At 36.4% G+C, this 26,898-nt stretch overlaps 1 pseudogene; it reads right to left on the bottom strand.

Moving 5' to 3' along the window:
- Positions 1 to 6,313: 6,313 nt before the first annotated feature.
- On the bottom strand, positions 6,314 to 7,465 carry LOC125137480 (26S proteasome non-ATPase regulatory subunit 4-like; annotated as a pseudogene).
- Positions 7,466 to 26,898: the final 19,433 nt, after the last annotated feature.

Genomic DNA, 26,898 nt, shown 5'->3' with positions numbered 1-26,898 from the left:
ACTCTGTCTCCCTTACTACAATGAGTTAGCATAAACTTAGTTTGTCTTTATTAACAGGGTGTCTGATAGCTCCAAGAAGATAACATTTGTGTGGGTGATGGTAGTTTTTTTCCTAAAGTGATAGAAAATTTACTCTCTGAATATCTGAAAAAGGGAGATCTCTTCTAGAGTGGTGGAGCAAGTCTATGAACTGGCCTGTGTCCACAGATGGCATGCTGGGATTAGCCTTTTTCCTTGGACTGTGGCAACAGTCATTTTTAATATCCAGTTTTTTTTTAAGTGGATTCTCCTGCCATGTCCTGTTACCCACTCTTTCTAGTTAAGCCTGTAACCTCAGGTCACAGCCACATTCTGGCTTAGGGGTATTGTGGGGAATCAAGGCAGCAGATAGTCAAGGATGGTGTTATCTTCCTTATGTGCTCTCCACTGAAACAAAGGCAGCACTAAGCTGCTGCTCCATGGGAGCTGGTGCACAAGGGCAGTGATCAGAGGCCTAGGGAGACCTAACTGGTGTGAGAAGCTATAGCAGCATAGGTGGGCTCAGAAAAGGATGGTAAATAACTCCTTCCCCTCCTCAAATATAGTAGTAGCAGTATTTACACCAAGGGCGGAAATAGAAATTTGGAATATAGCTATGCAGAGATAATTAGAGCATTTTGTTTGAAGGTTGTTGTTCCTTTGGTCTGGGAGAGAAGAAACAGGGAATTACTGCTCTTAACCTCTGTCTTCTCAGTGGTCTGTAGATGCCTGGAGGAGACACAGCGGTCGCTCCCAAAGTGAAGACAGGGAAGGAGGTAGATGATCAGGGCGAGGATGTCCAAAGGCTGCTGGATCATTCTAGGGTTGTAACTACTAATGAGACTCCATTAATCAACTCCTCAGCCAGGGGCACATCAGCAGCTGCTATTTTGATCAAACAATTATTTATCCTGACACGGGTAGAGCATGTGGAAAACATCTCAGCAGCAGAACTTATTTCTTTTCTTCATTTAAAAGCAAGATGATAAATTATCTTAGAGAATTGTTCTCATTTTCTTCTAAGAATGTATGTGTATATAAAAGTGTTTGAAATGCAATACTATAGCATATATTGAGTATTAATGCAACTCTGCCTAACCAGAAGTAACACTGATTTTTAAAATCCATTGTTTAGCAAAGGTATAAATAATTTTGCTACCAAGTTAATTATGCATTGTGCAATAATCTTTGTTTCAGTCATCATCTAATTGTTGATCTTTGGCCTGGAGCAGTGAGTTTAAGGATCCAGTGTTGCTGCAGCTGAGGTATAGGTCAGAGCTGTGGCTTGGATTAAGTCCCTGCTGCAGGTGTGGCCATAAATGTGTATAAACTATTCTTTAGTTCATGGGGTATGCAAAAACAGGCTATGGACTGGATTTGAAACACAGCCCCTGGTTTACTGACTCCTAAACTAGATCTTTCTCAAGAACAAATTTTCTTTTTCAGTTTTCTAAAGGCTGAATGGAAAAGGAGCAGGTGAGTCCTGAGGTAAAGAATTAAAGTGAGAATAAAGAAGCTTTCAGAGAAGTTGCAGAAGACAACATGATGGAGGGTTGTTTTTGGAAGGGTGCAACAAGCAACTAGCTGAGGAAAGGGATGGTACAGAGGGATGGTACAGGAGAATAGACTTGCCTGACTAATTGCCAGAATATGCAAGTAAAATATCTCTGGTTTGACTTGAAATAGGAGTAAAACTAGAAAAAAAAATAGGGATAGGTAGAGATGACAATTGATAGAACGTTGTGTTTTTTTTCACACATATTTGCATGTGTTAGCAATCACTAATATGCATAGCTACACAGAAAATATTGTAAGTATGGGGAAGACGAGATATGCCCCATACGTGCAGAAAACAGGAACAAGGACATGAACACAGGTTGAATAAAAATCAAAGCATTTTAAGTGAGTTTATAAATGAGCTGCCTTTTTGCGCTGCAATTTAACTTGCTTAAATAAATTATATGGCAATAAGACGTTTGGTAAGAGCAGGTTGGCATATTGGATAATGATTTCTGTATATGTTAACAAGAGGCAAGCATAAATATTTTTAAATAGTTAACATCAAAGCAGACTTCACTTTCATCTATTGGCTACAAAGACTTGACTCCTATTATCCATATTTGGGCAATGTGCTAGGTTATGTTTTTTAAATAAACTTTTTAATGAACTTACTAGAATGTCTTGGGTCTGTGACTTGCCTTATTCTCTTGGCCAATGGCTTCAAGGACTTCAACTTGACAAACATTAATATGGGTATTTATTTTTCTATCCAGAAGCAACTTAATAAGGACATTCCAAAGAGAAGTCTTGCTTCGGCCACATTTGAAGATAAACTGTATCACAAAGCAGTGAAATAGTTCCTAATTAATTTAGCAAAACAGTATTCACCATGACATTATGTTAAGGATGAAGAAAGCGGAGACAATGGAAAGGTTTTACAAATATATTTCATAAATAAAAGTAATAAATCTAGAGTGTATACCCTGAAGGGAACCGTTTAATAAATAAGTAGGATTTAGCTAAGTGCTGATTCAATGAAGAAATAGTAGCAATCTTTGTAAGAATTTTAAGCATTAATTTAACTCCCTCTTTACTCATCAAATATACTCAGATATGTAATAAGAATCAATAAGATGTCATTGAGAAAAAATAAATTTTTACGACTTCTCCGGGAAAGATTGCTGACAATAGGTTTGTCTTGATGTAGGAATTCTTTTAAGAGAGTCTTAAAAGTATTCATCAAGAGTAACAGTCATCAACTAGACAATAACAGTTGCTTTATTAAATAAATGCATTTATTTTCCCATTTTAGGACTCCGTTAATAAGACTTAGTGTTATGATATACTGGGTCTCTTTGGCTTTTATACTTATCTCAGCCTTATCTAAATTTAAAATGTATGAGAGCTCCATATTGGGAATGTTTGCCAAGACACACCTTGTTCTTTAGCATCTGCTGAGTGAAGGAGCACCTATTAAGTTGTTAAGACATTAATGCTCTTGGAATCCTATTACTATGTTAAGTTATGGTGTGTATTGAAACTCTTAAGTTCTCTGCTTGTGGGTGGTGTTAAAACAACTCAACCATCCCTAGAATTCTTGCTTCTCTACATGTTAGTTATTTATGGCTAACAGACAGAAACTTGTATTTCTCCTCTAAATGTTTCCACATCCAGTCTATTAGGAATACCTAGTCCAGATATTAATCATTTCTGAGATATTTGATGAAAAGTATTTCTTATTATAGGAGAGTGATTTATAACATTCTTGTCCTTAAAACATCTATCAAATGCAAATTGATGTGAAATGTATAGGCTCTTCATTTTACAAGAGGCTAAGTTGGTCTATAATTATTCTTGCAAATCTCTGTCACCTTAGAATTATGCCTTCTGCATAAAACAAGTAGGAATGTGTTTTCTAAAAAAGTTTGCATTAGGTATTATTTCTTTCTTAAATGATTTATAGATTTTAGCAATGAAACCACATAGGCTGGTGTTTGTTTGTGGGAAGGTTTTGGTAATGGATACTTGAATGTTAAAAAAAGTTATAGAGCTATTCAGATTTTTCTTCCTTCTTTCTCTCTCTCTCTCCCTCCCTGTCCCACTCTCTGTCTGTCTTTGTCTTTTTAGGGCCACACCCATGGCATATGGAAGTTCCCAGGCTAGGGGTCGAATTGGAGCTGTAAGCTGCCAGACTACACCATAGCCACAGCAATGCCAGATCCTGGCCACATCTGGGACCAACACCACAGTTCATGGCTACACTGGATCCTTAAAACCCACTGAGCAAGGCCAGGGATCAAACCTTCATCCTCATGGATACTAGTTGGGTTCATTATGTCTGAGCCACAATGGAAACTCCCTCCTAAATGTTTTTATGATGAAAGAATTGTTGGATTTTGTCAAATACCTTTTTTTTTTCATTGAGATGATCATTTTTTCTTCATTCCATTAGTATTGGTATTTATATTGTTTTTTGTTTAAATGTTAAACCACCCTTGAATTCCTGAGAAAAATTGTGCTTGTTTACATTGCATAACCCTTTTAATATTCTTGTTTACATTGCATAACCCTTTTAATATGCTGTTGAATACGGTTTGCTAGTATTTTGTTGAGAATTTTTGTTCATATTCATAAGAAAACTATAGTTTCCTTCCTTGTGGTATCTTTATTTGGCTTTAGTATCGGAGTGATGTTGAACTCATAGTATGAGTTAGAAAATATTCTCTCTTCTTCTATTTTTTAGAATAGTTTGGAGTTCCTGCTGTGGGGCAGTGGGATCAACGGTGTCTCTGCAGTGGCAGAGACATGGGTTCAATCACCAGCCCGACACAGTGGGTTAATGATCCAGCATTGACACACTGGTGGCACAGGTTGCAGCTCTGGTTTGGATTCAGTCCCTGGCTTGAGAACTCCATATACCATGGGGTGGCCAAAAAAAAAAAAAAAAAAGAAAAGAAAAGAAAAGAAATAATAGTCTGAGTAGGGTTATTATTTCCTTAAATAATTGGTAGAATATCCTAGTGAAGTTACCTGGTCCTTGGTTTTCTTTGTTGGAAAGTTTTTTGATTACTAATTCAATCTCATTATTTGTTATTGTATTTGTATTTCCATTACTTATTGCATTGGTTTTGATAGTTCATGTATGTATAGAAACTTGTCCATTTCACCAAGCTATCTGATTTGTTGGCATACAATTGTTCATGGTATTTTCTTATGATCTTTTTATTTCTTTTTTTTTCTTTTTTGTCTTTTTGCTATTTCTTGGGTCGCTCCCGTGGCATATGGAGGCTCCCAGGCTAGGGGTCGAATCGGAGCTGTAGCCACCAGCCTACGCCAGAGCCACAGCAACGCAGGATCCGAGCTGCGTCTGCAACCTACACCACAGCTCAAGGCAACGCCGGATCGTTAACCCACTGAGCAAGGGCAGAGACCGAACCCGCAACCTCATGGTTCCTAGTCAGGTTTGTTAACCACTGCGCCACGACGGGAACTCCAATCCTTTTTATTTCTATAAAGTCAGTAGCATTGTTCCTACTTTTCATTTCTGATTTTAGTAATTTGAGTCTTCTCCCTTACTTTTTTAATCACTCTAGCTAAAAGTTTGTCATTTTTGTCAATCTTTTCAGAGAGCCAAATTTTGGCTTTGTTGGTTCTAGTTTTTAAAAATCTATTATCTATTTATCTTATTAAGGATGATGATCTTATTAAGAATGATGAGTTACTTTTCTTACTGCTTTTAAGACTCTGTCTCTGTCTTATGACAGTTTCATTATAATTTCCCTCCATGTGGGTAGATCTCTTTTCATTTATCTCTCTTTGAGTCTGCTGAACTACTTGGAGGTGGTGTAGATCCATTTCTTTTATCAAATTTGGGGACTTTTCGGCCATTATTTCTTTAAATATTCTTTCTGCCCCTTTCTCTGTCTCCTCTTCTCTTGCTCTCCCATTATGTGTATGCTGGTAAACTTAATGTTCCACAGTTCTCTTAGGCTCTGTGAATTTCTTTTCTTCCTGTTCTTCAGACTGAATAATTTCAAATGACCTATCTTCAAGTTCATTGACTTTGTTTTTCCTTTGTACAATCTGTTATTGAAACACAAGTGAATTTTTTATTTCAGTTATTGTACTTTTAACTTCCAGCATTTCTGTTTGGCTTACTTTTATAATTTCTTTCTATTTATTTTAATTCTTTTTTTTTGAACCATTATCTTGGTTTCATTTATTTCTGTCCATGGCTTCTTTTGGCTCTTTGAACATATTTAAGACAGTTGATTTACAGAATACTACTCACCCATAAAAAAGAACAAAATAATGCCATTTGCAGCAACATGGATGGAACTAGAGACTTTCACATTAAGTGAAGTAAGTCAGAAAAAGACAAATACCATATGATAGCACTTACATCTGGAATCTAATATATGGCACAAATAAACCTTCCCACAGAAAAGAAAAAAAAAAGACAGTTGATTTAAAATATATTTTAGTAATTCAAATTTTGTGCTTCCTCAAGGACAGTTTCCATTAATTTTTCCTATGGATGAGATACACCTTATTTCTTCGCATGCTTCAAAATTTTGTGTTGTTGAAAACTGATCATTTGGATGTTGTGATGTGGTAAATCTGGGTGTCAAATTCTTCGCCCTTCTCAGGGTATGTTTTCTTTCTTTCTTTCTTAAAAAAAAAAGTTGCCAAGCTTTATTTAGGTGCAATGGTTATAGATAACATAGCTAACCCTATATCCCACCTCACCCTATGAGACCCCATGAACAGGCTCAGCTCCCGTTTCCCTCCAGTCTCACTTCTTGTCCTCTTCCTTTTTGTCCTTCTTGCCTTCCTTGGTGGCCCATGAGGTCAGGGAGCCCATGGCATTTCGATTGGCCTCATTTTGGGGATCTGTGCCTGGAAGTTTCTCAAGGACATCCTGAAGGAACTCGGGGTCCTACATCACATCATAATCATCTTGCTTCTTGATGGGCTCAGATGTATCCATGGCTGAACTGGCCTCCATGTGAGCTGATTCTGCCTGGCCAAACTCTGTGCCCTGCAGGGACATCTGCATGGCATAAGCAATTTGTTCTTCTTCAGTCATACTTCTTAGGTCAATTTGTTCTTCTTCAGTCATACTTCTGAGGTCAGAGATCCCAGTGTGACCAGACTCCTGCTGGCTGATGGTCATCTTTAGTAGGGCATGGTCCTAGTCTCTTTCACCTTCAGTCCCAGTTGTAGCAATCCTGGTCTCAGCAGCAGAGGTGGCAGCTGCCCACCACACCACCTCCTGCTGCCACCACCACTGCTCTTCCAAAGAAACACACAGGGCCAGGCCCAGGTCAGGATAAGCACTGGGATCCACTCCAAATTCAAAGTCACTGGCACCAAGATGCAGTATGGCACCACCTTCCCCCAGCCAGAATCAGAGAACCAATGAGGGCATCAGCCAAGCTGGGCCCAGAGGGCACTGTCACCAGATGAGAGCCTGTTCCATCTTTACCATTCATTGTGTTTATGAAGGCAGGCACCTCTTCTGGGTTCACCTCCTCTTCCCCAAAATTAATAATGTCAACATTTACTTTCTCCTTCTTGAGGCATTTAGCCACTTTCATCAGATCCTTCTCATTGTCCTCTATAGGGCTTCTCACAAAGGCAGTGATTCGAGTCTTCTGATTCTTGCCCCACTGATGCTTCAGGGCCAGATGGGCCACATAGATGCCAGTGCAGTGATCTTGCCTTTGGGTTGGACAGTGTGGAGCTTAGACAGGATGAGGCTGGTGTGAGGGGTGAGTGTGGTCAGCACTTCATTGGCCAGCGTGATGAGGTCCACGTTGTTCTCAGGGTGACTGCGGGTCTTAGAGTGACAGACTATGTTGACAGCATCCTGCTGAGCCAAGCCATAGTGCTTTCCAACACCATCTTGGCAACTTACTCCCTCCTCAGGAAACAATGTTTGCATTGTTCCTTGTGGGTTGTACTAGGTTGTTTAGTTGACTTTTAAAAATTATTTTTAAACTATTTTTTGTAGTTATTTTTTTATCATATGTGGCGTCCAAAGTCTCTGTTCCTTAATCTTGCAATGAGCTAGTGTTTTGACAGATATTTCCTTGAATGCTTAGATTACCTCTGCACCCCCCCCCCAAAAAAAAGAAGAACAAAAAGAAAAGGGGGAAAAAAGCTAAATGATTCTCCCATTGTCTGCAGATGGCAAATTGGCTCTATGTTGTGGCACTCCTTCAATGTTTAGCCAGGCTATTTACAACTCTGCCTTAGCCTTCGGTTCTTGAATGTGCTGAGCTTAAAGATCAGCCAGAGGTAAAAGCTTAGGGTCTTCTTGGATCTTTTCTGAACTTGTGGGCATGTGTGTGGCTCTCTTAATTCCTTGTATGTTGCAAGTTCTCTTCAGTGCCCTAATTTCCAAAAGAAATTCCCTTCCCAGCTTTTCCTCCTGTCCATGCCTATTGTTTGCCTCAACTGTAATCTTTTCCCTCTGCAGCAGAGGCAGTGAGTTGTTCATTTGCCTTACAGTGTTTTCTAGGAAGCCTTCTCTGAAGACATGTTTCTCCCTTAAGACAATTCTGAGTTGGGAGAAACAAAGACAGATGTCTTGTATCATTCCTTCAGGTAGCCCTAAGATAGAAAGAAACAAGACACTGTTCTTTGATGATAAAGTCTGCTCTGATCACTCCTGAACTGGGAATGTAGGCTGTTATCTTTAAGGCTGCTAGTGAGCTCGAGAATGAGTGGGAAAGTTCAAGTAAAAAAGCCACAGAACTCTCCTGCTATTTTAAAATTGCCTTTTCTTGAGAAACATTTTCTTTGTTGCTATAAATCCTTTTATTATTTCCCAGAGTTCTTCCATTTTATTCCGGGAGTTTTCACTCAGTTCCTGAGTGTTCTTGTGGAGGAAAATTTGGAGCTGTCTCTGCCATATTTCCTGATACCACTCTGTTTTCATTGATTTTGGAAATTTTTTATCACATATAATCATTTAAAGCTACAAATTTCCCTTTAAGTTTTTCTTTCACTATACCCCACAAATTTCTTTTGTTGTATTTTCCTTGTCAGTCAATTAGAAATACTTCCCAATTTCCTTTGTAAGTTATTATTTGATCCTTAGGTTATTTAGAAGTATGGTATATAATTTCAGAATATTGGGTGCTTTCCCAGAAATCTTTTTGTTACTGATTTTTCATTTAATAATATTAGGGTTATGGGAACATGCTCTCTAAGGTTTCAAGCTTTTGAAATTTACTGAGATTAATATATTGCCCAGCCTATTGTCTGTATTAGTCAACATTCCATGAAGAAGCCAAAAACAATGTGTATTTTTAAAAATCACATACATATTTAATTAGTAAACTAATAATGGAGTATTACTCAAAAGTAAGCTCATGCTCAATTATCACATTCCATATTTCAGAGAAGAGGCATTAAGGATTTATGCTATAAGTTTATTCACAAGCATATCTAGTATGTTGAGTTCAAGAATTTGATCCTTTTTCAAAGAGATCCCACCTCTTAAAATGCACCTCTTCATAACTGTTTCATGTATTATAGAATAATATTCTATGAATTTTAGATCAAATTGATTGCTAATGTAGATTAAATCTTCTATTTCCTTACTCATAATTTATTTACTTATTGTATCAATTACTGAGGGAAAAGAGTTGAAATCTCCACCTGTTTGTGAGTTTGCATAGTTCTCCCTTTATGTCTGTTAGTTTTGGTTTCATATTTTTAGTCTACTGTGATAGCTGCTTTCTAACAAACTGGCCTTTTCATCATTATGAAATGTCCTCCTTTATCTCTGGTATCACTCTGTGTCCTATGGCCTATTCTTCTTGATGTTCATATGTCCACTTCATCATCTTTAATGAATAGTGTTTACAATGGTGTATCTTTTTCCAACTTTTGACTTTTAAAGTGTCTGTTTTTATAGGTAAAGTATGTCTTTTGCAGATAACATAGAGTGGGAGTCTTACTTTTTCCTAGTCTCTCAATCTGTCTTATAATTAGAGGTTTAAACAATCTACCCTAATGCATTTTTTGATGTGGTTGGTCTGGGTTTGCAAAGCTCTGGCTGACTTGCCTCTCAGGTTGTTTTCTATGGCTGCCAGTCCTTATTTTCTTTGAAGGGTTATTAATCTCTAATACATATATTGCACCTTCAGCTGTATCTCAATGTACGTCATATAAAACTTTCTGGTCTTGTTGAATGCATCCTTAATTACTATATCCAAAGACTAAAAGTCTTTAATATCTGAATTAAAATGGAAGATGTGGAGTTCCTGTTGTGGCTCAGAGGAAATGAATCTGACTAGTATCCATGAAGACCCAGGTTCAATCCCTGGCCTTGCTCAGTGGGTTAAGGATCTGACATTGCTATGAGCTGTGGTGTGGGTCACAGATGTGGCTCAGATCTGGCATTGCTGAGGCTGTGTTGTAGGCCAGTAGCTACGGCTCCAGTTTGACCTCTAGGCTGGGAACCTCCATATGCTGTGGGGGTGTGGCCCTAAAAAGACAAAGTTCTGCGTTGTACTGGTTTTTCACATATTTCCTCTGTCTGATTTTACAGAGCAGGCAGTAGAGTATCTGAAGTCTCTCCAGGTGGCATACTGTTAACACTCAGCAGCTGTCAATCAGAGGTGGAAAAGCAAAAGGCCAGTCACACCATTGCAAGTTGTGCTGGTCTATAAGAGGCTTTAAAACAACAAGAAGGAAGTACTAGTGCAGTTAGGGCTCTACAGAGAATTCTAGTCATAGCATGAAATGTGTAATCCAATGGTTATTATAGTTCTTATTAGCATTAAGGTTTTGATTTATAAAACCTATTTGTAGGCACCAGTGCTCTTCTTATTAAATAAGTATGGAAGAAGTATTTACAGATTATCAACTTGAAATAACACCAAAGGATTTTTCTGCCTAAGGGTAATTATAGGCTCTGGTCCATCCTTTCATCCAATTATAGATCAGAAAAAGGAATTTGACATTTTTTCAGTTGAAAGAGAGTAGGAATGTTCTAAGATAATTCATGATTCCCCTGAAAAATACCAGGTCTAAATATGAGCAAACTACCAAAATATTTAGACTTAAAAAAACTTTATAGAACAAGATATCGAACTTCATAGAACAAGAGAATGTCAAATAACACTCTTGAAGCAATGTAGATTTCTTAAATGATCTACCACAGAAACAAAAAAAAATTATTTATTTTTTGTTAAAGTATAGTTGATTTACAATGTTGCATCAATTCCTGCTGTACAGCAAAATGACTCAGTCATACATATATATACATTCTTTTTGTCGTATTATCTTCCATCATGTTCTATCACAAGAGATTGATTTTAATTCTCTGTGCTATACAGTAGGACTTCATTGCTTATCCATTCTAAATGTATGGTTTGCATCTACTAACCCCAAACTCCCAGTCCATCCCACTTCTTCCTCCTTGCCCTTGGCAACCACAAGTCTGTTCTCTAGGTATCTGAGTCTGTTCCTCTTCTCTAAATAGGTTCATTTGTGCCATATTTTAGATTTCACGTATAAGTTATATCACATGGTTTTGTCTTTCTCTTTCGACTTCACTTAGTATGAGAATCTCTAGTTGCATCCATGTTTCTGCAAATGGCATTTCGTTCTTTTTATGGCTGAGTAGTATTCCATTGTGCATATGTACCACGTCTTCATCTTCTTAATCCATTCATCTGTCAATGGACATTTTGGTTGTTTCCAGGTCTTGACTATTGTGAATAGTGCTGCAATGAACATAGAGGTGCATGTATTTTTTTTTTTGAATGAAAGTTTTGTCTAGATATATGTCCAGGAGTGGGGTGCTAGATCATATGGTTGTTCTATATTTCGTTTTTTGAGGAACTGCCATACTATTTTCCATAGTGACTGTACCAATTTACATTCCTACCAACAGTGTAGGAGGGTTCCCTTTTCTCCACACACCCTCCAGCATTTATTTGTAGACTATTTATGATAGCCATTGTGACCAGTGACATGGTAGCTCATTCTAATTTTGATTCTCATTTCTCTAATAACAAGTGATGTTGGGAGTTTTTCATGTGCCTGCTGGCCAACTGTGTCTCTTCTTTGGAGAAATATTTTTTAGGTCTTCTGCCTATTTTTCAATTGGGTTATTTATTTTTTTGTTGTTGAGTTATATGAATTGTTTGTAGGTTTTGGAGATTATTCCCTTACTGGTTGCATCATTTGCAAATATTTTCTGCCATTCTATGGGTTGTCTTTTCATTTTTTTATGGTTTCCTTTGCTGTGTAAGTTTGATTAGGTCCCATGGATTTATTTTTATTTCTATTGCCTTGGGAGACTGACCTAAAAAAGACATTTGTGAGGTTGATGTCAGAGAATGTTTTGCCTATGTTCTCTCCTAGGAGTTTCATGGTGTCTTCTCTTATGTTTAAGCCTTTAAACCATTTGAGTGTATCTTTGTGCATGGTGTGAGAGTGTGCTCTAATTTCATTGATTTACATGCTGCTGTCCAGTTTTGCCAGTATCACTTTCTGAAAAGACTGTCTTTTTCCCATTTTATATTCTTGCCTCCTTTGTCGAAGATTAATTGCTGTAGGTGTCTGGGTTTATTTCCAAGTTCTCTATTCTGTTCCAATGATCCATATGTCTGTTTTTATACCAGTGCCACACTGTCTTGATTGCTGTCACTTTGTAATATATCTGGAGCCTGGGACATTTATGCCTCCTGCTTTGTTTTTTTCCTCAGGATTGCTTTGGTACAAACTAAATTTTTGGAAACTAGCAAATTTTAAAAAATGTTTTCTATGAAGAAATGTCAGGAAGTAAAAAAAGAATGAGATTAAAACAATCTGTTTCATAGAGAAAATGTATAATTGTAATGAGAAAAGTTAAAATCCATGTGGATATAGAAAAGAGCAGAATTAATAATTCATAAAACAGAAGCAAAAAGCTGATAAAGTATCCAAGAATGTAGGAAAAAAAGTTTAAAAGTACATAATATATGAAAGCTATCAAAGAGAAGATAGAAAAAGTTAAAAAGTACACGAGGGAATTATTTTGTGGTGCAGTGGGTTAAGGATCTGACATGCTCACTGCAGCTGCTTGGGTCGTTGCTGTGGCACAGGTTGAATCCCTGCCTGAGAATTTCCACATGCGGTGGATATGGCCAAAAAAAAGTACATAACATGTGAAAGCTATCAAACAGAAGATGGTACCTGTGAAATAACAAAAAGATGTGACTCGTTTATAGCTATTTCTGAAGAAGAATCAAGTCAGAAAACTTGAAACAGAAATGATAACCAAGTACATAACTTCCAAAAAAATTTTTCCTAAAAGCATACCTGAGTACATTGTTTGAGAGTTCACACATTAATGTAAAGAGACCCATTTCCTTTTTGAATGATAAGGAGTTAAAAACATTTAAGATGTATTTGGATACAAGGGAATAAACCCAGGCCAGTCTCACTTTTACTTGAACATTAAAAACCAGAATATTTTTTATACATTTTTGAGGAGTTAAAAATCTTGAGAAATCTGCTATGTTATGTTTACTTCTGTAGCCTTCAAGTGTAACAGAGTCTAGCACATATTAGACACTCAGTATTTTAATGAGTAAACAAATGAATAAAGGTAAGCTATTTACTCATCACTTAGGATGGCAAAAAAACATGGTTAAAAACTTAATCCACAACCATACATCCTTCTTGGACAACAAAATAAACCTCTTAACATTGTATTTAAGCTAATGAAGATATGCATTGTGATTAGCATTTTGAGAATTGAAAAGTCATATTATCAAGTGGAGCAACAGTACAACTAGTGCCAAAAGGGCAGGAGACTAGTTGTTGATGCATAAGTTGTTTCCCAAAGATGCTTCTGAATAAAATCTCAAAAGGAAATAATGTTATCATGAGTTTTTCACTCATTATAAGCCTAAGCTGTATTGCCACATAATACAACAATTCCTTTTAAATTGACCCTAACTTCTGTCAGTTCTGCTTTTCTAGAGCAGTGACTCATTCCTTATCTGTAACACACAGAGAATGGGAACATATCAAAATGCAGTCTTCTTGAATCTAAAAGATTTGGGGTGAATTCTTTATATTTTCTTTTCTTTGCTTTCTAATATATATGGAATAATTTTTTGTTTTTAAAATAATAAATGCAAAATCATTATAGTGGTAATTTCTGGATGTTGGCCCCTAGTGGCTAAACATCAGTGGGATGTATAAATAAAAATGAGAATTCAGGTTTTTACATTAGTGAGAATTCCACTTAAAGAGTGTAGTAAAATACTGAGGAGACAAAACTTTTTCTCTTATACATGTTATGTTAGTTTTGAGAGCTTGTTAGGCATATAAGCTCTGAGCAGTTTTCCTTTAAGTAGGCTCTTAAACTCTTCACTATATCCCTTTAGACCAAATAAACAACCCAAATTAGAATTTATTCTTCGACATAAGCTCCTGGTTCTATGCCTTTTTTTTTCATGCCACACCTGAAAATTCCAGCTCTTCACTATATCCCTTTAGACCAAATAAACAACCCAAATTAGAGCTTATTCTTCGACATAAGCTCCTGGTTCTATGCTTTTTTTTCATGCCACACCTGAAAATTCCATCACTGCCTTTCACAAAACAGAGCACTTGGCTTGATTCAGCAGATGTGCCTAAAGTGAACAAATGAAGCGTGGAGATATAGATGGAACTGTCTAATACAAGCACGTGTTATTATATCATTAATAAGAAGAATTAAATCATTGGGCTTGTTCTTCCCCAGGTTTCAAAGTCAGTTTGCTTTTTTTGCAGATAACTGGCAAAAGTAAGGAGTCCAATTATTAATTCACAACAGGAGAGACTGTATCATTTGTTATACTATCAGCTCTCTGTGCTCGGAATGTGTTGAAGTCAGTGAGGATGGACTAAAAGAGGTCACCTTCAGATATGTTATTATAATGAAAATTAGTGACCTGAGATCCCTGGATACAAGACAGTAGCAGGAACCTCTTTCTTTTGTGAACACAACTCTTCAAATTTGGCAAGAACTACAAAATGAGACAAATATTTTTCTGTACAGGATTGTAGAGTCTCCTGATTTACTATTTGGGATTTTCTTTGCCTCTGCTTCTATAATGAGTTGTAGCTCTGTGTAACGGTATAAGGACAGAGAGGACTCCAGTTAGCTTCAGAACTGAGTGGTTATTTTAGGAGATAAATGATGATTCTTTACTCAGCAGAAATAACTAGTCAACTTGAGTTTGCATTCAGGTAATTGAGTTATCTGCAAATTTGATCTGGTACAGAAAAGCTAAAAGAATACAACCAATACCCATAAAGATGGCCAGCTATTATGGGAATAATATTGCAAGATAAAAATAATTTGGATAGAAGAAAAAGTAATTTCATAAGTGGTTCATCACCCTAAATGAAAATATTGCACAAAGGAGAGTATACTGTGAATCCACTGTACTCCATTACTGCTTCTCACGAAACCTGTTCCCCTTGACAGACAAATAGTTACGAGCATGTAAGACCTCAACTAGGATGCCAGGTTATGACAGCCATATCAAAATTAGCAAGATTCCTCTGCCTTATTTCATATAGCAAAATACCCTCGAGGTCCATCCATGTTGCTCCAAATGGCAGCATTTCGTTCATTTTCCCTTGTGTGTATATGTACCACATCTTCTTTATACATTCATCTTTTGATAGACATGGAGGTTGTTTCCATATCTTTGCTATTGTAAACAGTGCTGCAGTGAACGTAGGGGTACATACATCTTTTTAAATTAGTGTTTTGTTTTCTTAGGATGAAGTGGAATTGCTGGGTCATATGGCAATTCTATTTTTAGTTTTTTTGAGAAAGCTCATACTGCTTTTCATAGTGGCTTATACCAATTTATATCCCCTCTAAAAGTGCATCAGTGTTCTCTTTTCTTCACATCCTTGCCGTCAGTTGTTCCTTGTCACTTTGATATTAGCCATTCTGACGTATCTCATTAGGTTTTGATTTGCATTTCCCTGATGATTAATGATGTTGAGCATCTTTTCATGTGCCTGTTGGCCATCTATAGGTCTTTTGGGAAAATATGTCTTTTAGGGTCCTCTGCCTTTTTTTTTTTTGTCTTTTATTCTTTTAAGGCCACACCCGTGACATATGGAGGTTCCCAGATTAGGGGTCTAATCGGAGCTGTTGCTGCCAGCCTACACCACAGCCACAGCAATGCCAGATCTGAGCCGCATCTGCAACCTACACTATAGCTCATGGCAACGCCAGATCCTTAACCCACTGAGCAAGGCCAGGGATGGAACCCACAACCTTGTGGTTCCTAGTCAGATTCATTTCCACTGCACCATGATGGGAAATGCGCTCTGTCCATTTTTTAATCCAGTTGTTTGTTTCTTGTTATGGAGTTATATAAGTTCCTTGGATATTAATCTATTCTCAGATATATGGTTTGCAAATATCTTCTCCTATTCAATCTGTGCAAAGGCTTTTTAATTTGATATAGTCTCATTTGTTTATTTTTGCTTTTGTTGCCCTTGCCTGAGGAAAAAAATATTGCTAAGACCAATGTAAAAAAGATTACTGCCTATGTATTCTTCCTTTCAGGAGTTTTATGGTTGCAGGTCTTCCATTTAAGTCTTTAATGCATTTTGAGTTTACTAATGCTATAATACCATATGATTTCTGTTATATCTGGAATCTAAAAAACAAACAAAAAAAATTAACAAAACAAACTCATAGATATAGAGAGCAAACTGGTAGTTGCCAGAGAGAAAGAGATGGGGGACAAATGAAATAAGTAAAGGAGGGGGTAAGAGGTATAAACTTTCAGCTATAAAGTAAGTCATGGCAATGTAATATACAGCATAGAGAATATGGTCAATGACATTGTAATAATTTTGTATGGTGATAGCTGATAACTAGACTTGGTGATCATTTCATAATATATAAAAATATCAAATCATTGTTGAAAAACCTGAAACTAATATAATATGTTAATTATAATCCAATTAAAAATTTAAAAATCCAAAGCTATCAAGATTCCAGTGAATGGGAATTAGAATGACAATAGTCCTTGATGAACTGTATTTTAATCTCAAATAATAAAATTCAGTGCTGGGTCATAACAAGTTATTAAAAAATTTTTAGGAGTTCCTATTGTGGCTCAGTGCATTAAGAACCTGACTAGTATCCATGAGGATGTGAGTTCTATCCGTGACCTCGCTCAGTGGGTTGAGGATCCTGCATTGCCCTGAACTACGGTGTAGGTTATAGAAGTGGCTCGGATCCCAGTTTGCTGTGGCTGTGGTGTAGGCCTGTGGCCACAGCTCCAGTTTAACCCCTAGCCTGGGGACATCCATGTGCCTCAGGCGCAACCCTAAAAGGCAAAAAAAAAAAAAAATTATATGACCATTTAGGAACTAAATGTGTGCTCTCTTATTTTAGAAATTAGGAAAAGTCCTTTGCTTTTGTCTATAATATGGTCTGTGTATTCATTTAATACATATTTCAATGCCTATTAATGCATTATAAAGTTGTTACCTAGGTACACTATGACAGACAATTAAATATGAAGGATCTAAACTATGATTTTATTTTGTTTTTCAGCAAATTTATTAAATGTATCTCTGGTAATTTTTCCATATTTTTGGGGTGGTTTATATGTAGAAAAATCATACAATATTTAAATAAAAACTTCATGTCTTTCTTTCCAATCCTTATTTATTTTACTCCTATTAATTGTCTCATTTTTATCGTAATTTCTTTACAAAAATTGGCAGAGAGTCTTTGGCATCAGTTTTGTTCCTTCACGTCTTTTTTTCATTTTTGGTATTTTTAATGAAATGTGATACACATATAAAAATGCATGGAACTACATGGATAACTCAATAATTTATTATAAAGTGACCACCTTAATCTTGTTCTGGAATTGAGACGATTATAAGCTAGACTTTAGTGAAAGTATATATTTTTGCTTTGCTTTGCCCTTACTCGTAGGACTGAACTTTTGGGGATACCTACCAAAATCTGTAAATTTATCAGTACTCTGCTCCAATTGGCAAACTCTGAATATCAATTTTTTGGCCTTTTAGTCTATTGAATTTGTTGATTTCTTTGTTTAGTTTTTCATACTCGCCGTTTCCTCTTCTAGAATCTGCATATACCCTTAGGGAAAAATTGACTACCCCGCCAAACTTACCTTTACGCTTTCTTCTCACAGATTTTTATTTCCATAGTTCCTCATTGCCTTCAGTTTGGGGTTGTTTTTGTTTTTTAGCTCTTCCAATGCTTTCTCACATATGTTTCTTGTGTTAGTCTACTTTTTCTAGTTATTTTCAGCTCAAGAACAGAGCTTAATGACCTAAACTTCCTCTGCTGAAATTTAAAATGTCTTCCTTTTATTTCTCATTTCTGTTCTGTGAAAGAAACTTATCAGGAGAGGAGTTCCCTGGTGGCCTAGCAGGTAAGGATTTGGTGTTGTCACTGCTGTGGCTCAGATTTAGTCCCTGGCCTGGGAACTTCTGCATGCCATAGGTATGTGCTTTCCCTACCCCCACGCCCCGCCAAAAAAAAAAAAAAAAAAAAAAAAAAAAAGAAAGAAAAAAGGCAAGAAATTACCAGGAGAGAAACTTTCAATAAAAGGGAATATATATATTAATATGTACTGAGCACCTATCACATGCCTAACCATTAATATGTATTTTCATTAATAATCTTCAAATTCTGTGAAATCATTACTTTTAATCTATTTTAAAGATTCAAAGCCAAGCAAAACAAACATCTCAGAATAGGGGGTAGAAGATTTTACCCCATAAGTGCTTCCTTTTTTTTTTTTTCTTTTTGTCTTCTTAGGGCTGCACCTGCAGCATATGGAGCCTCCCAGGCAAGGGATGGAATCAGATTTGTAGCTGCCAGCCTACACCACAGCCACAGCAATGCAGGATCCGAGCCGCATCTGTGACATCCACCACAGCTATGGCAACACCAGATCCTTAACCCACTGAGCAAGCCCAGGGATTGAACCTGCGTCCTCATGGATACTAGTCAGATTTGTTTCTGCTAAGCCACGACAGGAACTCCAGTGCTTTTCATTTATTAATGTGCGGACACTTCACATGGGGATACTGTTAAATGCAGAGTCTAATTCATGTGGTCTGGAGTATGGCTTGAGCTTCTGTATTACTAATCAGTTTCCAGGTAGGGCTGATGTTTCAGGTCCACAGACCATACTTTGAGTAACGAGGTACAACATCATACCACCAAAACAGCTCTTCTTCTTTGCCTGTAGAGCCTAGTAAATCTTATCCGTACTCCCAAACTTCTGGAAGTGTATCTAACCCCTTTCCCACTCCTATAATCTCTTCTTTCAAATTCCAAAACAATTTCTCTTTCCCTGTGTTTTCTTGCAGTCATACTCTAAATAGGTTCCCTTATTCCTCATTTTAAAACTATCATTTTGAACTCATCCATACTTTAATCCCACTTCTGGCTTCCTATTGTTCATTTAAAATCTATCATTATGCTTCCTTCCCTGCCACAGTCCTACATCCACTATTATGATCACAGTCTTAAGTACAGCTTAGTCTACAGCTTTTTGGTTTCAGCTTTCCAGTTTTCAATTTTCAACTTCTGCCTTTCTCTTTATTATTTATTGTTTTCTAGTGAAATAGAATTGAGTATTAGCATGCAAAACACAAATGAGGAAGTGCAGCCAGACTTTCTGAGTGCATAAATCAAATAGGAGGAATTCTAGATAGAATTTCCCAAAGTCAATGGAATCTAGTGATTGAAGAACTTTAAGTGGTTATTTCTTTTTGGTATTTATACTCATCATTGTATATTGATGAAATCTGCATGCTGATTTCTCTGTATTTGTCTCATGAGTAAGTATTCATACTTCTAAAGTATTGTTAAGTCTGGAACACATAAGGCAATATTTTTAGATTGTTCTGGGGAACACCACTGTCCCTAAAATTATAAAGAGCTCTTCCAAAATTTATATTCCCTGCTGAAATAAATTTAGAATTTTATTTTAATTCATACTCTCTACCCACTCACTAGCTATATGACCTGCATGAAATACTTAAGCCTTGCATAATCTGAGAAAAAAAATCCTCATTTTAATCATTATATATGTAAAATCTTGTGAAAACTAAATAATACTTTAAAAAAAGTATTTAGCTAGTTGTAGCACTTAGTAAGTGCTCAGTAAATGGTAGCTAGTAGCCATAGCAGCAGTAGCCCCTTATGTTTCCCTACTTAATGTTGTTATAAGTCATATATGTCAATATATCACTAATACACTTTTGTGTAATATTTTATTCATTTGTAATTGCAGTGCCTTATGTAAGCTGAAAAATAATATTCAACTTATTTTTAGATAATTCTTCAGACAGATTTCAATTCACCATCGAAAGACCTTCAGACAATTAATCAGAGGCATGAATGGTAGTGATTGTTAACTTTTAAAGAGTATTAATAAATATATGAAGGAAACATGACTCATTGAGAAGAGTACACAGTTCCATTAACTGAATTATGGTGATAAAACTGGATAATAAAACATTACATGGAGTAGGAGTTCCCATCATGGAGCAGCAGAAACAAATCCAACTAGGAACCATGAGGTTGCAGGTTTGATCCCTGGCCTTGCTCAGTGGGTTAAGGATCTGGTGTTGCCATGAGCCGTGGTGTAGGTCGCAGACGCGGCTCGGATCTGGCATTGCTGTGGCTGTGGCTGTGGCGTAAGCCAGTGACTACAGCTCCGATTAGACCCCTATCCTGGGAAACTCCATATGCTGCTGGTGCAGCCCTAAAAGGACAAAAGACAAAAAAAAATTACATGGAGTCATATAATAACATTTATTAGGGTAACTATACCATACAGCCACTGGTGATAAAAGCAAACTATTAACAGAAAATATGGGCAAAGATTATAATTTCTGAAGGTTGGGATTAGGAAAGCTCTAAAGCATCCCATCAAAACCTTCACTTCAAATTAAAATGCTCTTTAATAAAAAGCCAGTTTGCATTTCAAACATTTACTGATGAATCAAGACTTCTCCATTAGCAGGCTCTGTGACTTATTCTGTGAATCATAAATACAGTCATACGGTCAAACCAAGAGTACTGAGTTCAAAAGAAACCTCCTCAAAACTTGTAAAATGGCAATTTATTTCCTAAATTCCCTTGATTTTTTTTCACATCAATAAATATAAAGGTAAAATGCAATGTGTTAAGTTAATCTGTATTTTTAACTCATGTAACCAAAGTTTAAAAGCAAACAATAAAAATGTAAATTTGCATTAAGCAAACATTACCAAAAACTAATATTTTCTATATTTTAATCTATAGATTCTACAAATGAGTAAGAAAATCATCAAAACCACAGTAGTTACATATGATTAAAGCACAACGAACAACTGTCACATGAAGAAATACAATTAGTAAACAAAAATATTTCAACCTTGTTTGATATCAAAAAATATCAAAATAAACATAAGAAACAAACATAATAAGATATTAAATTTACTCATTAAACAAAAATAATGGAAATTTCTTGAAGATTCCTTCATGGCTCAGTGGTAACAAACCTGAAGAGTATCCACGAGGGCATGGGTTCAATCCCTGGCCTTGCTCAGTGGATTAAGGATCCAGCATTGCCATGAGCTGCAGTATAGATTGTAGACAAGGCTCAGATTCCATGTTGGCTGTGGCTGTGGTATAGGGTGGCAGCTACAACTCCGACTGGACTCCTAGCCTGGGAACTTTCATAGGCCATGGGTGCAGCCCTAAAAAAATAAAAATAAAAAAATAGAAATTTCTAGACTAGTGATACCTAGTCATAGCTAGATAGACTAAAAAGTGGATAGGCTTTAGTATCTAATAGTTTAGATTTGAATCCTAGAGCCCTAGATCCCTCAATTGCTATATGACCTTTAATAAATTTTTTGCCTGAGCCTTTTTTTTTCCTTTTCTGCAAACATGAGGATAAAAATATTTTCTTCCTGAGATTTTGATAAGTTAAGAAGATAAGGATCATTGCTGGGTTTTTCTCACCAGTGACTATCAGTAACTGGCATATATAGTTGATACTCATTCAATATTTGTTAAATGAATAAATGGCTAAACAAGCAAAGAAAAACAAAAATTAAGAGCAATAGACAAAGTTGTCCCATAAATGTTTATTGCTATACTTTTTAGAAAATGTTACAATAAAAATTTATATTGCCGAAGGCAATGTAAACTGATTCAACCCTTTTGGATATTAATTTGAAAACTTCTTATAAGTGGCACACCAGTTTTCAAATGAAACAGTCATTCCTCTGGGAATTTACACTCCAAATTTATCAAAATAACACAAATGCTTTGTTTAAAAACATCTTGAATATAGTACTAAATGGAATAGTGAAAAAATTAGGCAACCCATGTGTTCATCAACTAAGAACTTATTGATGAAAATCTAGTATATTCAATCACTTAAATATTTTATAGACCATTTAAAAGATTTTCATGAAGGTCTTAGGCCAAAGTAGAGGATATATTTTGTTTAGTTCTGGTTTTGTTTCTCTTGGTAGTGCTTTTTACAGCTTATGTGCTTTATATTTTTTTATTAGAAAAATACAGAAAATGTAAAATAAGGAAGTAAACATAACCATAATCCACTAATCTATAAAATTATATAAAGTGAATGACTTTTCCACTAGCAAATATCTAGTGATATCTCTGCAGAGGTAATCACCACTGACAGTTTGTGGGAGTTCCCTTAGTAGCTCAGTGTACCAAACCCGACTAGGACCCATGAAGATGCTGGTTCAATCCCTGGCCTTGCTCAGTGGGTTAAGGATCTGGTGTTGCCCTGAGCCACGTTGTAGGCCGCAGATGCAGCTCGGATCCTGAGTTGCTGTGGCTGTGGAGTAGGCCAGTGACTGTAGCTCCAATTCGACCCCTAGCCTGGGAACTTCCATATGCCATAGGTGTGGCCCTAAAAAGCAAAACAAACAATCGGACAAACAAAAACAGTTTGTGGTGTTACTCTTGAAGTTACAGATTACATGATATGTGTTGGTTGAAATCATCAGAATGCAGAGTTGTGTATTTTCCAACTAGAAGACTATGGATAAAACTTTTTATGTATAGGTTTAGGCATATGAGTAAAATTGTCTGCAATGAATACTGGAATTATATTTATTTTGAAACTTTCTTCAATGTAACTATAATGACTCTATCCAACAGAATACTGTACAATGAAACAATTGCCTCCAGTAGATATAGGCAAAGATTGACATAGAAGTAAAGCAGTATTATTCAACTAATTAGAATAGGGGAGTGTTGTTATAGAATACAGAAAGGAAAAGGAAGATCAGAACATTTTTAAGGAACTAATTGATGAAGAATGGTACCAATATGGCCTTAATCTCTAGAGCAAATTTATGTTATTCAGGCAAGTGTTTGCATTCAAACTATACAAGACATTCTGAGCACTATCAGTTATTAGTGACTGCTAAGTCATTCTCAATGTGAATGTTAAGGCAGGCACACACTAACACTACAATACTATCAAGGTATTAGGATTTAATAATGTTCTAAGCTTGCATGGCATCTGAATGTTATTATTATTTGAATAATTTGTTGTTTATGCTTTTGGCCGCACTAATGGCTTATTTAAGTTCCCAGGCCAAGGATAGAACTGGCACCACCAAAGAAACAACACTAGATCCTTAAACTGCTGCAACACTGTGGGAACACCTATTTAAATAAGTTTGAGTCAGTGTAAATAGGAAGAAATATTTCCCCAAAGAGATGAAGTCTAGCTGTGTAATACTGGATGACAAAAACAGAGGGACAGACCATGATACTAATTTTAGGTGGTTTATTCAGACTAATCATATATATCTCACAATTTATAAAATTAAAAAGTTCAGCTCAATCAAATAGTCAAAGAAATCTTGAGGGGGGGGGGAGAGCAAAGTTGGAGATATCAGGCTCCCTGACTTCAGACTATACTACAAAGCTACAGTCATCAAAACAGTATGATATTGAGACAAAACCAGTCACATAGATCAATGGAACAGAATAGAGAGCCCTGAAATAAACCCATGCACTTATGGTAAATTAATCTAGACAAAACAGGTAATAAAAGACATAGATAAAAGACAAGACACTATAAAACTCTTAGAGGAAAACATAGGCCAAACACTCTCTGACATAAACGACAGCAACATCTTCTCAGATCCACCTCTTAAGAGTAATGACAGTAAAAACAAAAATAAACAAATGGGATCTAATTAAACTTAAAAGTTTCTGCACAGCAAAGGAAACCCTAAACACAATGAAATGACAACCCACAGAATGGGAGAAAATTTTTGCAAATGAATCAACTGACAAGAGATTAATCTCCAAAATTTATAAACACCTTCTGCAGCTCCATACCAAAAAAACAAACAACCTCATCAAAAAATGGGCAGAAGATCTAAACAGACAATTCTCCAAAGAAAACATACAGACGGCCAAAAACACATGAAAAGATGTTCAACATCACTCATTATTAGAGAAATGCAAATCAAAACCACTATGAGGTACCACCTTACACCAGCCAGAATGGCCATCATCAAAAAGTCTACAAACAGTAAGTGCTGGAGAGGATGTGGAGAAAAAGGAACCCTATTACACCATTGGTGGGATTGTAAATTGGTGCACCCACTGTGGAAAACAGTATGGAGAGTCCTCAGAAAATTAAAAATAGAACTACCCTTTGACCCAGCAATCCCACTCGTGGGCATCTATCCAGAGAAAATCATGACTCGAAAAGATACATGTACTCTGATGTTCATTGCAGCACTATTTGCAATAGCCAAGACATGGAAACAACCTAAATGTCCATTGACAGAGGAGTGGATCAAGAAGAGGTGGTACATATACATAATGGAATATTACTCAGCCATTAAGAGGAATGAAATACCAGCATTTTTAGCAACATGGATGGACCTAGAAATTATCATGCTAAGTGAAGTCAGTCAGACAATGAGACATCAACATCAAAGGCTTTCACTGATATGTAGAATCTGAAAAAGGACAGAATGAATTTCTTTGCAGAACAGCTACTGACTCACAGACTTTGAAAAACTAATGATCTCAAAAGGAGACAGTTTGGGGTGTGAGGGGATGTGCTGGGGGTGTGGTATGGAAATCCTATAGAATTGGATTGGGATGATCATTGTACAACTACAAATGTTTTAAATTCTTTGAGTAATTAAAAAAATACAATGGAAAGAGGACAGTCTCATCAATAAGTGGTGCTGGGAAAACTGTACAGATGCATGTAAGATATTGAAATTAGAATACTTTCTCTTTCTACATAGAAAAATAAAATGGACTAACGACCTAAATGTACAACTGGAAACCATGAAACTCCTTAGAAGACAACGTAAGCAGAACACTCTTTGACATAAATCACAGCAATATTTTTTATACATCTATATCCTAAGGCAACGAAAACATCCCATTCACCATCACATCAAAAAGAATAAAATAGGAGTTCCCATCATGGCTCAACAGAAATGAATCTGACTAGCATCCATGAGGAGGCAGTTTCAATCCCTGGCCTCACTCAGTGGGTTAAGGATCCAGCATTGCTATGAGCTGTGGTGTAGGTCACAGATGTGGCTCAGATCTCACATGCTGTGGCTTTGGTGTAGGCCAGTAGCTATAGCTCTGATTGGACCCCTAGCCTGGGAACCTCCATATGCCATGGGTGCAGCCCTAAAAAGACCAAAATAAAATACTTAGGAATAAATGTACCTAAAGAGACAAAAAACTTATACTCTGGAAACTATAAGATGCTGATGAAAGAAATTAAAGATGACACAAACAGGTGGAAAGATATACTATGCTCTTGGATTAGAAGAATCAATATTGTCAAAATGGCTATACTACCCAAGGCAATCTACAGATTCAGTGCAATCCCTATCAAATTACCCAGGACATTCTTCACAGAACTAGAACAGAATATTTTAAAAATTTGTATGGAAACACAAAGGACCCCCAATAGCAAAAGTAATATTGAAAAAGAAAAATGGAAATGGAGGAACCAGGCTCTCAGACTTCAGACAGTATTACAAAGCTACAGTTATTGAAACAATATGGTACTGGCACAAAAACAGAAATATTGATCAATGGAACAAGGTAGAAAGCCTAGAAATAAACCCAAGCACCTATGGTCAACTCATCTATGAAAAAGGAGTTAAGAGCATACAGTGGAAGAAAGATAGTCTCTTCAATAAGAGTACTGAAAAAACTTGAAAGCTACATGTAAATGAATGAATTTAGAACATTCTCTAATACCATACACAAAAATAAACTCAAAATGGATTAAAGACCTAAATAAAAGTCCAGATACCCTAAAACTCCTAGACAAAAACATGGGCAGAATACATTCTGACCTAAATCACAGCAGCACCTTGTTTGATCCACCTCCTAGAATAATGACAATAAAACCAAAAATAAACCCATGGGACTTAATTAAATTCAAAAGCTTTTGCACAACCAAGGAAACCATTCAAAAAAGCAAAAAGGCAACCCACAGAATGGGAGAAGAATCTTTGTAAACAATGCAACAGCAAAAGCCTAATCCTTATATAAACAACTCATACAACTCAACAACCAAAAAAACCAAACAATCCAATTGAAAAATAGGCAGAGACCCAAATAGAAATTTCTCCAAAGAAGACATATGGATAGCCAACAGGCAGATGAAGAAATGCTGAACATCGCTAATTATTAGAGAAATGCAAATCAAAACTGCAGTGAGGTACCACCTCACACCCATCAGAATGGCCATCATTAACAAGTTAACAAATGCTGGAGAGGTTGTGGAGAAAAGGTACCCTCCTTCACTGTTGGTTGGAATGTAAATTCGTACAACCACTAAAGAAAAACAGTATGGAGGTACCTCAGAAAACTAGATATAGAACTACCATATGACCCAGCAATCTCACTCCTGGGCATATATCCAGACAAAACATTCATTCAAAAAGATACATGCAGCCCTATGTTCGTCACAGTGCTATTCACAATAGCCAAGACCTAGAAACAACCTAACTAACCATTGACAGATGAATGGATTAAGAAGATGTGCTATATATGTACAATGGAATACTACTCAGCCATAAAAAGAACAAAATAACATCATTTGTGACAATACCAATGGAACTAGAGATTCTCATACTCAGTGAAGTCAGGAAGAGAAATACAAATACCATATGCTATTACTTTTATGTGGAATCTAAAATATGGCACAGATGATCCTATCTACAAAACAGAAACAGATCAGGGAAATGGAGAGCAGACTTGTGATTGCCAGGGGGTTGGGGTAGAGAGTGGGATGGATG

This window comes from Phacochoerus africanus, chromosome 10 (genome assembly GCF_016906955.1).
Source record: "Phacochoerus africanus isolate WHEZ1 chromosome 10, ROS_Pafr_v1, whole genome shotgun sequence".
Classification (NCBI taxonomy): domain Eukaryota; kingdom Metazoa; phylum Chordata; class Mammalia; order Artiodactyla; family Suidae; genus Phacochoerus; species Phacochoerus africanus.
Note: the sequence above shows the minus strand (reverse complement) of the source record. Positions and strands in the feature narration are given on the sequence as shown.